The 15,184-nt window shown below is 36.8% G+C and overlaps 1 protein-coding gene and 1 non-coding gene across 10 annotated transcripts in view; both read left to right on the top strand.

Annotated features, from left to right (window-relative positions):
• The window catches only part of DOP1A (DOP1 leucine zipper like protein A), a 106,762-nt gene that overhangs the window by 3,240 nt on the left and 88,338 nt on the right, over positions 1-15,184 (top strand). The gene's annotated exons all lie outside the window — the stretch shown is intronic.
• On the top strand, positions 4,304-4,439 carry LOC118660867. The gene has a single exon (XR_004969061.1). It is a non-coding gene; the product is annotated as a small nucleolar RNA SNORA5 (small nucleolar RNA).

Raw genomic sequence — 15,184 nt, 5'->3', positions numbered from 1 at the left:
CCTTTTCTCCTTTTCTATTTACATTTCTTTGAATATCCTTTTCTATCCTTATGGTGGCTAAACAAATGGCATGCTCATAGTTGAAAAGTGTAGTATTTCTCAAACTTCAGCCATTTCTTAAATTTTTATTTTTTCAATTACAATTACAGTTTACATTCAGTATTATTTTGTATTAGTTTAAGGTGTACAACACAGTGGTTAGACAGTCATATACTTTACAAAGTGTTCCCCTGATATTTCCAGGACCTACCTGGCACCATAGTTATTACAGTATTACTGACTATATTTCCTGCGCTGTACTTTACAGCCCCATTACTGTTTTGTAACTACCAATCTGTATTTCTCAATCCCTTCACCTTTTCCCCCAAACTCTCTCCCCTCTGGCAGCCATCAGCCTGTTCTCTGTATCTATGAGTCTATTTCTCTTATGTTTGTTTGTGAATATTGTTATTTACATAATACCCTCTAGGTCCATCCATGCTGTCACAAATAATAAGATTTCATTCTCTTTTTATGGCAGAGTAATATTCCATTGTGTATATGTACTGCTGCTTTTTTATCCATTTGTTTATTGATGGACACTTGGGTTGCTTCTGTAGCTTGGCTACTGTAAATAACAACAATGCGATGAATATAGGGGTGCATCTATTCTTTTGAATTAGTGTTTTGGGTTTCTTCAGATATATACCCAGAAGTGGAATCACAGGGTCATAATGCAGTTCCATTTATAATTTTTTGAAGAACCTCCCTACTGTTTTCCACAGCGGTAGGTGAGGGTTCCCTTTTCTCCATATCTTCAACACTTGTTTATAGCTTTATTGATGATAGCCATTCTGACAGGTGTGAGATAATATCCATTGTGGTTTTAATTGCCATTTCTCTGATGATTACTGATGTTGAGCATCTTTTCCACATCCGTCAGTCATATGTATGTCCTCTTTGAAGAAATGTCTATTCAGGTCCTTTGCCCATTTTTAAATTGGATTGTTTGTTTTGGGGCTGTTGAGTTGTATGCATTCTTTATAAATTTTGCATAGTAATCCCTTATCAGATGTATTATTGGTGAATATCTTCTCCCATTCAAAAAACGTGGGGTTTTTTTTGTGTGTTTTTTTTTTAAATATATTTTATTGATTTTTTACAGAGAGGAAGGGAGAGAGATAGAGAGTTAGAAACATCGATGAGAGAGAAACATCGATCAGCTGCCTCCTGCACATCTCCCACTGGGGATGTGCCCGCAACCCAGGTACATGCCCTTGACCGGAATCGAACCCGTGACCCTTCAGTCCGAAGGCCGACGCTCTATCCACTGAGCCAAACCGGTTTTGGCTCAAAAAACGTTTTAATTTGATGTTGTTCGACTCATTTTTTTCCACCTCCCTAAGAAGATATATCAGAAAAAATATTATTGAGAGAAATGTTGGAGATTTTACTACCTATGTTTTTTCCTAGGAGTTTTACGGTTTGAGTCTTAAATTTAAGGCTGTAATCCAGGGGTGGGGAACCTTTTTTCTGCCAAGAGCCATTTGGATATTTGTAACATCATTTGCGGGCCATACAAAATTATCAATTTAACAATTAGCTACATTTGGTCAAACGTTTAATTGACTCATCCCTAATGCCTTGGCAGGATCAGACTACTTGATTACTCTTGTAGATGCAAGAAAGTGGTCTAGTTTCATTTTTGTGCATATATCAGTCCAGTTTTCCCACCACCATTTATTGAATAGACTATCTTTACCCCATTATATGTTCTTGCCTCTTTTGACAAACATTAATTGGCCATGTAGCCGTGGGTATATTTTTGGGCTCTCTCTTCTCTTTCATTGATTTATATGTCTAGTATTGTTTGTTTTTATGCTAGTGTCATGCTTTTTTTAATTACTGTGGCCTTGTCGTATAGTTTAATATCAGGGAGCATGATTCCTTCAACTGTGTTCTTTCTCAGTATTGCTATTTGGAGTCTTTTTTGGTTCCATGTAAATTTTTGGATTATTTATCTTATTCTGTGAAGTACACCATTGGTATTTTGATAGGAATTGAGTTGAATCTATAGGTTGCTTTGGGTAGTATGGACATTTTCACAATGCTAATTCTTCCTATCCATGAACATATATATGCTTCCATTTATTTGTAGCATCACTTTCTTCAGTGTCATAATTTTCCGAGTATTGGTCTTTCACATCCTTGGTTAAATTTATTCCTAGTTATTTTACTTTTATTTTTGATGCAGTTGTAAATGAGATTGTTTTCTGAGATTCCCTTTCAGACAGTTCATTATTGGTGTATAAAAAGGAAACTGATTTCTGGATATTTATTTTATATCCTACTACTTTACTGAATTTATCAGTTCCAGTAGTTTTCTGGTGGATTCTTCAGGATTCTCTATGTAAAATATGTCATTTGTAAAGAGTGACAGTTTTCCTTTCCAATTTGGATGCTTTTTATTTCTTTTTGTCTCATTGCTGTGGCTATGATTTCTAGTACTGTGTTGAATAAGAGGGGTGAAAGTAGACATCTTTGTTTTGTTACTGATCTGAAGGGAAATGCTTTTAGTTTTTCCCAATTGAGTATAATATTAGCTGTGGTTTTGTCATATATGACCTTTAATACATTGAGGTATGTTCCCTCTATTTCCACTTTGCTATAAGTTTGTATCATATATGGGTGCTGATTTTTGTCAAATGCTTTTTCTGAATTTATTGATATGATCATATGAATTTTATTCTTCATTTTGTTTATGTGGTGTACCACATTAACTGATTTGCAGATATTGTGCCCACCATGCATCCCAGGAATAAATCCCACTTGATCATGGTGTATGATTTTTTAAGATATTGCTAGAATTGATTTGCTAATATTGTTTGAGGATTTTTACATCTATGTTGATCAGAGATATTGGTGTATAATTTTCTTTCTTTGTCATGTCTTTATCTGGTTTTGGAATTAGGATAATGCAGGCCTCGTGAAATGAGTTTGGAAGTCTTCCCTCCACTTGACTTGTTTGTAGTAGTTTGAGGATAAGTGTTAGTTCTTCTTTGAATATTTGGTAAGATTTACTTGTGAAGCCATCTGGTCCAGGGCTTTTGTTTGTTGGAAGATTTTTTTATTGCTGCTTCAATTTCATTAGTTATAATTGGTCGGTTCAGATTTTATTTCTTCTTGATTCAGTTTTGGAAGCTTGTATATTTCTAGAAATTTTTCCATTTCTTCTATATTGTCTAATTTGTTGGCCTATAGTTGTTTGTTATATTTTCTGTATATTTCCGTGGTGTCAGTTGCTACTTCTCTTTCATTTCTGATTTTATTTATTTGGGTCCCCTCTCTTTCTTTTTTTAAAAATATATTTTATTGATATTTTACAGAGAAGAAGGGAGAGGGATAGAGAGTTAGAAACATCGATGAGAGAGAAACATCGATCAGCTGCCTCCTGCACACTCCCTCCTGGGTATGTGCCCACAACCAAGGTACATGCCCTTGACCGGAATCAAACCTGGGACCCTTGAGTCCGCAGGCCGATGCTCTATCCACTGAGCCAAACCGGTTAGGGCTCTCCTCTCTTTTTTACTAGATGAGTCTGGTTAAAGGTTTTTCAATCTGATTTATCTTTTCAAAGAACCAGCTCTTGATTTCATTGATCTGTTGTTATTGCTTTATTTTAGACTCTATTTTGTTTATTTCCACTCAGACCTTTATTATTTCCTTCCTTCTACTCACGTTGGGCTTTGTTATTTTTCTAATTCCTTTAAGTTTAAAGTTATATTGCTTATTTGAGAGATTTCTTGTTTCTTGAAGTAGACCTGGAATGCTATGAATTTCCCTTTTACAGATTTGGGGTTATTGTGTTTTCATTTTCATTTGTCTCAGGGTATCTTTTGATTTATTTCTTGATTTCATTGTTTTCCATTCATTGTTTAATAGACATGTTATTTAGCCTCTATGTGATTGTGTGTTATTTTAGTTTTTTTTTCCTTATAATTGATTTCTGGTCTTATACCAGGTCAAAAAAGATGCTTGATATGATTTCAATTTTTTTAATGTATAAGTTGTTTTGTATCCTAACATGTTGTATTTTTTGCTACTTTGGGGTGAAATGCTCTAAAGATATCAATTAAATCCATCTGATCTAGTCTGTTATTTAAGGCCCTCATCAAATTCAGTCATTTTTATTATCACCTACAAAATTCTGGCCACAACTGCATACTTCCTGCATACTTGTTTCTTTACTATTTCTTTATATCAATGTGATTATTAAGATAATATTTACATATTTTTACTGATTTTAGAGGGAAGGGAGAGGGAGAGAGAGATGGAAACATCAATGTGACTGCCCTATCCATGGCAGGCACTGTCCCCGAAGGCTGCCACAGAAACATTCTGGCGGATGGGCCCTGATCCCCTCTGCATGGCCTCAGGGGTAAATTTGGCTACAGACATCAAGGAATAAAAAAGAAACATCAATGATGAGAGAGAGATTCATTTATCGTCTTCCCCCTGCATGCCTCACACTGGGCATCAAACTGTGTCCTCCTGGTTCATAGGTTGACACTCAACCACTGAGCCACACCAGCTGGACTAATTTTTAAAGGAAACTTGGAATAATCACCATTAGTAAAAAACAGGTATTGTCATAAACAGAAGGTAGACATAAAGATGAAAATAATGGAAACAAACAGTATTGATAAATTCTTGCTAGAATTAATTATCTGCTAGAGACCCTCAGTTTGAGATTTACTATTCTTTGTTTAAAAGAAGGACTTATATACATGTATATAAGCCAAACCAATGGACATGGACAACAGGGGGATGGGAGCATGAGTGTGTGTGTGTGTGGGGGGGAGGTTGGGGCTTAATGGGGGGGATGAGGACACATTTGTAATACCTTAACTAATAAAAAAAAATAGTAAAAAAAAAAATACTGAGCACTTTCACATACACTTACATCATTTAATACACACAAAAGCTTCACTAAGCAGACTCTCCATAGACCCACTGGTCATATGAGAAAAACTATGCTCACCCGGGACAATGTTTCTCAGTGGTTAGAGGGTCGGCCCACACACTGAAGGGTCACAAAAAATAAAAAAATAAAAAAATAAAAAATAAATAATAATAGAGAGATATCAAGAATTGGGGAGGTGTCGATAACACCAATCTGAGTGCTCCTGATATAGTCTGAGGAATTTAAATAGAATGAAGGGAGAATAAATTGCTCACTTGCTACATTGTCACTTAGCCTTGCCTTTGGGGCCCATGAAATCATCTCGTATCTGATTGGTAGCCAAAATTTTGTGAGATACTGTATAATACAGGGCTTGAAAATTCCTTAGAATTTTGTTTGTGAAAGAGTTGGGAAACAAAGCCTCAGTTCTCAATTAAAAGGTATACTAGAGTTAACTTTAAGAATATGATAAGAAGACAAAAAGTTAACATAATTATAATTGAATCGCTTTTTTTAAAAAATGTTTTTAATGTTACTAATCTTACTTTTACAAATAAAACTATCAAATATTTGTTCTAAGGGTACATTAACTGTTAAGATAAACCTTTAAATCTAAAAATATCTGACATCCACTGGGAATCTTCTATATGACAAAGTGATGATTGGATGAAATGTTAATAACATAATGTTAATCTGTCAAAGCTCCTATAAGAGTAGATGATGTAATAAACTTAAAAGGATCTACTGTCTCCTTTACTTCTTCCTTTTTTTCTTAAGTTTAAGCTATATTTTTGTTATTTCCATCCTGCGGAAGACATTTTCAGTCTAATTTCTTATGAGGTAATGAAAAACTATCTTATGGCAAGAATTTTGTATAAATAGGCAGGGAAATAGATTCCCTGCTTTGTGAAATGCATCTTATATTTCAATTTGCTCTGGTTATTTACAGGCAATATATATTATACTATGAACTTAATGTGTAAATTGTATTAGTTTGTGTTCATGAATAAAGAGTTCAGGTAAGTAGGCCATTTATTTGGTGTTACTCTTCTTGAAAAATAATTTACCTGAGTGATAGATACTAGGTTTATCGGTACACACAATAATTTGCTATTCAACCAGGAGTCAGATTGCTGTTAGTTAAAGGTTCGGGGATGCAACCTCAATTGGGAAGTAAGAAAAGAGTCCTTTGGATGAATAGTCTTTATTTCATAAAAAAGTCTTCACTCAGCCCTAGCTGGTTTGGCTCTGTGGATAAAGGCCTGCTAACTGAAGGGTCCCGAGTTTGATTCCGGTCAAGGGCACATGCCTGGTTTCCTGCTCAATCCCCAGTAGAGGGCGTGCAGGAGGCAGCCAAGCAATGATTCTCTCTCATCATTGATGTTTCTATTTCTCTCTCCCTCTCCCTCTCCCTTCCTCCCTGAAATCACTAAAAAAAAAAATAAAATAAAATAAAAGTCATCACTCAAACAAGTAGTTTCTTTCCTGTGTCTCTACCATAAAAATAAAGCAGAAGTCGTCATTTAAAAGTGACATCTGACTATAATCAGAAAAACTATAAAAGCACAGCAGTCTTAGTCCTTTGAAATAAACAGGTAAATAGCTCTATTTCCAGCTGCTTTCAATTGTGTTGTTACATTATGAAAAAGTACTATAAAATATTAACTGACTGAAACCTTTAGGACAGTGATGGCGAACCTATGACACACGTGTCAGAGGTGACACGTGAACTCATTTTTTTGGTTGATTTTTCTTTGTTAAATGGCATTTAAATACGTAAAATAAATATCAAAAATAGAAGTCTTTGTTTTACTACGGTTGCAAATATCAAAAAATTTCTATATGTGACATGGCACCAGAGTTAAGTTAGGGTTTTTCAAAATGCTGACACGCAAAAGGTTCGCCATCACTGCTTTAGGATATGTATTTTGATCAATCCATTTTTTCTGGTAGCTGGAACTTTTATATATTATATACTACAGATGCCATCCGAGTTTGCTGATTATACTTTTTGCTTGTCTGCAGCACGAGGCACTCGACACTGTGGCCTTTCTGTGTACACTTACACATGTCTCACATTGTGTCTTAATTTTAAAGTTTCCTGGACAGAAGTTTTTCTCCTGAGGGGAAAAACTTAGAACAGAGTAAAGTTGGTGTCTTTAAAGTTGGTGTCTGTCATTTTGGAAGATAGATAAATGATTTCCTTATCACTAGTTCCATAAGTGTTACCACCAGTTAGGAGTTCACCTTTCTTCCTGAGTGAGGGGTTCTAAAAACTTTTGTGTGTCTGTGTGGCATCCAGAATTTATTGGAAGGCTATCCTCGAAGTACTGGTACCTAAGTCCACCTGATTCTGTAATTTGAGGCTGCCCATTAGGTTTATGAGATTTGATAAATAGGACTATTTTTATTGTGTCTTCTAAATTATAGAGGTTGTGGTTGAATAAATGAAAAGAGTATTTGAGAATAAACTCTTTAGTTATTTATTATTGCATAACTGATTATTTCAAAACGTGGTGACTTCAAACAACAATAAATACCTTTCACAGTTTCTGTCAGAGGGGATTGGGAGCAGTTTGGTTGTGAGGTTCTGCTTGAATATTTTGTCAGATATTGACCTGGGCTAGTCATGTAAAAGTTTGGGGTTGAAGAAACCCTTTCCAAAGTGACTCACTTACATGCTGGCAAGTTGTGTGTGTGTGTGTGTGTGTGTATGCAAATTATATGAACATACACTTCCTCCTTTTACAAAATATAAATGGTAGCATCCTATAAACACCGTTATGCACCTTGATTATTTTAGTTTATATATGTTGGGAGCATTTTCTAAATCAATACATAGACTTTATTCATTCTTTTTATCAGCTGCGTATATTCTATTGTCATTTAATTTTTATATCTTGGGATGTGATAAAACACTTGGACAGTCCCCAGATATATCTTTAGAATTGGATAATATTGAATGTTTCTTTCTCTTCAGCCCTCCCCCTACCTTTCATGGCAAAGGAGGGAGGGAAGAGAAGAGCTCATCTATCTATCTATATATATATATAAGAGCCTAATATGCAAATTGTCCCCTTGGGAGATCGGGAGTTTGATTGCTCGCTATGACGTACGCTGATCACCAGGGGGAGGTGCAGAACGAAGGAAGGCCCTGGCCGGCAGCCAGGGAAGGGAAGCCCTGGCCAGCAGCCAGAAAGTCCAGATAGGCCCTGATCACTGGCCAGGCCTAGGGACCCTACCCGTGCACGAATTTCTGCACCAGGCCTCAATCAAAAGATATACTAGAGTTAACTTTCTAAAAATATCTGACACCCACTAATGATAAACAAGTTGGCCCAAAGTATCTTCAGGTAATTACTGTATTCTGAAATTAGGTTTACTCATTGTTTATAACCATTTAAACAAAACTTTTAAAAATTCAAATGATCTAATGAACTATTTCATTTGTTATTTAAATGTTACCTCTGTACACTATAAATATGAAAACATAAATCTGTATAATTTGATAATTTTCTTAGGGCCTAATTTGTCTAAAGAAATCTTTAGCTTTTTCTTTTTTTAAAGAGACACACAGAGACATTAATTTGTTGTTCTACTTATTTATGCATTCATTGGTTGCTTCTTGTAAGTATTTGCTCTGACTAGGGATAGAACCAGTAACCTTGGTGTATGGGGCTGGTGCTCTAACCAACTGAGCTACCCTGTCAGGGCTTATAGCTTTTTTTAACAGCTATTTTATTTTCATCTTTGAATGAGACAAAACACTGCACTAAATCATGTTTTATGATAGTTCAGGTTTAGTTTATCTGAATTATACATTTCAAAGAACAACTAATTTGTCAAGTGGACTATAGATCAAGTCAGAAAAGCTACTTATTAAGAGCTCCTGAATGATTATAAATGCCATTTTGACTTGCCTGCATCACTTTATGAAAAAACAAATTAGAATTTTTATTAAATATTTATTTATACATTTCAGTTTAAGTTATTTATAATATTAAATACTTCATTATAGTGTCTACTAGGAAGTAGATATTTTATCTTTTAATTCAAACAAAAACTCACTTGATAGAGGTAATGGCAATGTTTGGTTTCTTGTTTGGGGCAGTGGAAATGTTCTATACAGTATTTAACTATGGTGCGGAATCTTGATTGTTTTGATGGTTTTGTGGGTGTATGCATTAGTCATAACTTATCAAATGTGTGTTAAGTATGTGCAGTTTAATAAAATATTTTTTTAAAAAACCTCATTTGGCAATGACACTTTAATTTACATTCCTGAGACAATTAGAGATAGGTTAGTGAGGTTCTTCATTTTTCCATTTTGGTGCCAGTAAGTTCAGAGCCATATCTGATACTTAATTATAACTTATTGATCCTCATAATCAACATACTTGATTCCTAGTACTGTGTTTGTATTGGTAATAATAGGGACAGTGACTTTTAGAGCATTTTGTATGTGCCAGGCATTCTGATGACTTTGTTATGTTCTCTATTTAATTTTGACAACCATTGAGGTAGGTATTATCTCCTTTTACAGATGAGGAAACTGAAGCTTGCGCATTTGCCCAAGGTCATACAGCTGCTAAGTAATTGGTAGAACTAGGATTTGGATTCCCATTTATCTTAACTTTAACTAAATCCTGTGCTTGGAGGCCTTGCCCTCTACTGCCTGTCTTTTCATGGGCTGATGTTTCTACAAAACACTGTTTGGTTATTGAATATGTATATTTTTGCCATGTGCCACCACCACCTTTCTGGGGGACAGGCAACATATAAAGTTTCCTTGGGAATGTTATATTTGTGTTATGATCTAAGTGTGATTTGTGGGCCATTTATAAATTCTTTGGTAAGGAAACCTGAGATGAGCACAGAAATGAAACTAAGTATTTAGAAACTTTTGTAGCAGTTTGATGTTGCTTCAGCAACTAATACATGATTTTGTATTTTAGGAAAATATCAGCCATGGAGTGGAGGGAAAAACTGGTTCTTCACAGAGAGTTTGAGGAGTTTTGATATAATTTAAAACATAAAATACTATAGAAAAATGTATCTGAGGATAATTTAACTTTATTATATACTTGATGAAAAATTGCATTAATTATATATTGGCTGAAAAATTCAAAAGTGGTGCTTCCCTAGACTTCTCCTCTGATATATGAATAATTTTATGACATTAAAATCACTGAGGAAGCATAAGCAAATTTTTAGTCCAAGGATCTATCTGACCATCTGTTCCATGGGAAAAAAAAATACTGTAGCTCTCCTGCTGATGAAACTTCTACAGAATGTCCTTTTAAATTTTTAGCCATCTTCATAAGATTGTGCTTTTAAGATTCTACCTGTGTGTTACATGTGTCCTATGCTATGTGAACTCTTTTAATCATATTTAAATATTTAGAATTTTTTGGCTAAATAAGAAAATCCAAATTTCTTACTTGACTCAACTTTTTTTTTTAGCTGTAGACACATGCAAAAGTTATAAACGCCACAAACTTAGCTGGGTTCTTTTTTGGTATGTTTTTGTATTCATTTTGCACAGTTAGTGTTTTTGTTCCAAATAAGAAAAGTATGTTTGAAGGTAAGTCAATTGAGTTAATATTGCTTCACAATTATATTATTATTACTCTGATTATAGATCACAACCCCTATTTTCATTGATAGGAATTATTACTAAATTGTTTCTCAGATTATCCTGTCTATGCATATTATATATCTTCAAAATGGATGTGTTATATCTTATACTAGAAATATTGCTAAGGGAAAAAAATTGTCCCTGTCAGTGAAATTTATATACGTGCTTTACTCTACAACTAGTACATTCTAGGGTTTTATTGTTTAGAATTTAGTTATTTCATACTATTTTTATACACTTTCAAAAAATCCATTCAAGTTGATTTCCTCCCTCCCTGAGTTTAATTTGGTTTGCAATTCTGTCTTCTCTGATTTCTCAGACACATTTTAGTTTATTATAAGGTTCATTCTTCATTCCATCTATGTCACTATTAATATTTAACTATTAGTTATGACATTTATGGCTTTAATTGCTTTAGTATGTCACTCAGTGTTTTATATCTGAAATAAATATTGTTGTGTGTGTTTATTATTAAATCTAGTTATTAAAATTTTAGAGACCAGACCTAGCCAGTTTGGCTCAGTGGATAGAGCATTGGCCTGTGGACCAAAGGGTCCTGGGTTTGATTACAGTCAAGGGCATGTACCTTGGTTGCAGGCTCCTACCCAGCTGAGGCCCTGGTCAGGGCTCGTGCGGGAGGCAACCAAATCGATGTGTTTCTCTCACATGGATGTTTCTCTCTGTCTTTCCCTCTCTCTTCTACTTTCTCTAAAAATCAATGGAAAAATATCCTCAAGTGAGGATTAATAAAAATAAAAAAATAAAAGGCAAAATTTAGAAACCATAGATTGATGATAAAACAGCTTGCATAGTTTTTAATTTATTTCCATACTTAACTACTATACTTAAACCACTGTGTATGAACCCAGCTTGATCCTCAGTATTATAAGTTATGCACTATGAAATATAACAGATACATATAAAACATAGTTCCTGCTCTCAAAGACTTCTAATTCTAGTAGGGAAATTGTAGACAGTATTACAGATGTCCCCCATTTTCCCCCTTTGTCCCCTTCCTAGGGCCCCCATCCCACCCCAGGCCTTCACAGCACTATTGTGTCCATGGGCTATGTACGTATACATGTAAGTTCTTTAGTTAATCTCTTCCCTCCCCTCTCTCCCCCTTTCCCTCTGAGATATGTCAGTCTGTTCCATGCATCCCTGTCTCTACCTATTTTGTTCATTAGATTCCACATATAAGTGAGATCATGTGATAATTGTCTTTCTTTGACTGGCTTATTTCACTTACTGTAATGATCTCCAGGTCCATTCATGCTCTCTTAAAGAGTAAGAAAACCTTCTTTTTTTACAGCTGCATAGTATTCCGTTGTATAAATGTACCACAGCTTTTTTATCCACTCATTAACTGATGGGCACTTAGGCTGTTTTCACCTCTTAGCTATTGTAAATAATGCTGCTATAAACTTAGAGTGCATATATGCTTTCTGATTGGTATTTCAGGATTCTTAGGATATATTCCCAGAAGTGGGATTGCTGGGTAAAAAGACAGATCCATTTTTAATGTTTTGAGGAAATTCCATGCTATTTTCCACAGTGTGTACACTAGTCTGCATTCCCAACAGCAGTGTACTGGGATTCCCTTTTCCCCACATCCTTGCCAGCACTTGTTGATTTATTGATGGTAGCCATTCTGGCAGGTGTGAGTTGATACCTCATTGCAGTTTTAATTTGCATCTCTCTGATTATTAATGACACTGAGCATTTTTTCATTTGTCTCTTGTCCATTGTATGTCCTCTTTGGAGAAGTGTCTATACAGATCCTTTGTCCATTTTACAGTAGTGATTCTTAATCTTTTTGATGATTATGTAGAAAAATATATTTGAGAATACTGTTAAAGTATAGATTTATCTCCCCAATAAAATGTAAGATTTTGCATGTAATTTGAGAAAATACACAGAACCATTAGGCTCATTTTATTTATATATATTTCATATATATCGTTGAGATAATTTGCATGCCATATGATTCACCCACTTAAAGTGTATAAATCAGTGGTTTTCAGTACATTCACAGAGTTGTGTAACCATTCCTACAGTCAATTTTAGAACACTTTTATCATCCCCAAAAGAAACCATTAGGAATCGCTCCATTTCCCCCTTATTCCTCTGCCCTCCTCCCTCTCACCCTAAGTAATTTACTTTCTGTCTCTATAGATTTATCTGTTCTGGATATCTCATATTAATGGAATAATATATGTTTTTTGTGAATCATTTCCTTTACTTAGCAGGCGTTCAGGGTTCATCCATGTTGTAGCATCAGTACTTCATTCTGTTCCTATGGTTGAAGAATATTCCATTGTGTATTCTATTAATCCACACGTCAATTGATGGATATTTGGGTTGTTTCATTTTTTTGGCAATTATGAATAACTAGAGGCCCGTTGCACAAAAATTTGTTCCTCAGCCCACTCTGTGCTCTCTCAGTCTGGGACCCCTCGGGGGATGACCACCTGCTGGCTTAGGCCTGCTCCCTGGGGGAATTGGGCCTAAGCTGGCAGTCAGACATCCCTCTGGCAGCCCGGCAGCCCTCGGGGGATGTCCACTTGCCAGCGGGGAGCAGGCCTAAACTGCAGTCGGACATCCTTAGCGCTGCTGAGGAGGCAGGAGAGGCTCCCACCACCACCGCTGTACTGGCAGCCGGCAGCCTGGCTTGTGGCTGAGCAGAGCTCCCCATGTGAGAGAGCCCTGACCACCAGAGGGCAGCTCCTGCATTGAGCGTCTGCCCCCTGGTGGTCAGTGTGTGTCATAGTAACCAGTCATTCCCAGTCTTTCTGCTGTTAGGGTCAGTTTTCATATTACCCTTTTACTATATAGGATAGAGGCCTAGTCCACAGGTGGGGGCTGGCTGGTTTGCCCTGAAGGGTGTCCCGGATCAGGGTGGGGGTCCCGCTTGGGTGCCTGGCCAGCCTGGATGAGGGGATGATGGCTGTTTGCCTCTGGTTGCACCCCTTTCAGGGTGGGGGTCCCCACTGGGGTGCTTGGCCAGTCTGGGTGAGGGGTTGAGGGCCGTTTTCAGGCTGGTGGGCGACTGAAGCTCCCAACCTCTCCTTTTATTCTTTTTCTTTTTTTTATTCTGGGATCTATTTACCTTCTATGGCTGTCACTGGAGCTGAGAGCTGGCTCCAGCTCTGAGGCCGGGCTCCAGCTTAAGGCCTTGGCTGCTGAAAGCAGGTATCTAGGGTTTGTTTGGCTTCTATAATTGAAACACTATTGCAGCTCCAGCTCTGAGACCTTGGCTGGCTGAAAGCTGGTATCTGGGGTTTGTTTAGCTTCTATAATTGAAACATAGTTGCTTTCGGAGCTGTTGCTTTCAGGCTCAGAGCCGGCCATGGCAGGCGGGGAACCTTGGCTTCCTCCATCACTGGAGCAAGCAAGCCTCATGTTTGCTTCAGCTGCGTGGCTGCTGGCCGCCATCTTGGTTGGCAGTTAATTTGCATATCACCCTGATTAGCCCATGGGAAGCGTATCGGAGGTACGGTTAATTACCCTATTTGTCTTTTATTAGATAGGATGCCTTTTTGAGCATTAATATAAATGTTTTTGTGTGGACATGTTTTCATTTCTCTTGGGTATGTATGTATACTATATCGGAATTGCTGAGTCATAAGGTAATTCTATGTTTAACCTTTTGAGAACTGCCAGACTATTTTTTTAAAGCAACTGTACTAATTTACATTCACACAAGCAGTGTAGGGTTCCAGTTTCTCTGTATTTTTGCCAATACTTGTTATTGTCTTTTTTATTCTAGGCATCCTAGTTGTGTGAAGTATCAAATTGTGGTTTTCATTTGCATTTCCCTGGTGATTAAGGATGTTAACTCGTTTTATATACTTATTGACCATCTATTATATAAAAGCCTAAGTGATGGAACAACTGAATGACCGGTTGACCGGTTGCTATGATGCGCACTGACCACCAGGGTGCAGATGCTCAAAGCAGGAGCTTCCCCCTTGTGGTCAGTGTCCTCCCACAGCTGAGTGCTGCTCAGCTGACGGTTGGCGCCAGATGCTGGGCTCAGGGCTGGTGAGCCTCTCCCACCTTCGCGGCAGCACTACCGAGCAGTTGCAGCAGTGGCAGGCACCCGCTCCGGCCATCTGCCACTTCTGGCACTACTACATCCCTCGTATCCAGCAGTCCAATATGCCCCGAGGGGTCCTGGATTACAAGAGGGCTCAGGCCAGGCTGAGGGACCCCACTGGTGCACAAATCTGTGCACCGGGCCTCTAGTTTGTGTATATGTATTCTTTGGAGAAATGTTTACTCACATCCTGTGCCCATTTTTAAATTATTTGTCCTTCTATTATGAACTTCTAAGATATGTGTGTGTGTGTATATATGTGTATGTGTGTGTGTATATATATGTATACATGTATATATATACATGTATACATATATATGTATATATATACATATATATGTGTATATATATACATATAATATAATATTATCTATTATATATATATATATATATATTAGAAGCCTGATGCACGAAATTTGTGCATGGGTAGGGTCCCTAGGCCTGGCCGGCAATCAGGGCCGATCTGTGGGGTGACAGGTGGGGTGATTGGGCGGCCCCCACTGGC

Source organism: Myotis myotis, unplaced genomic scaffold (genome assembly GCF_014108235.1).
Source record: "Myotis myotis isolate mMyoMyo1 unplaced genomic scaffold, mMyoMyo1.p scaffold_m19_p_7, whole genome shotgun sequence".
Lineage (NCBI taxonomy): Eukaryota > Metazoa > Chordata > Mammalia > Chiroptera > Vespertilionidae > Myotis > Myotis myotis.
This window is presented reverse-complemented; position numbering and strand designations above follow the sequence as displayed.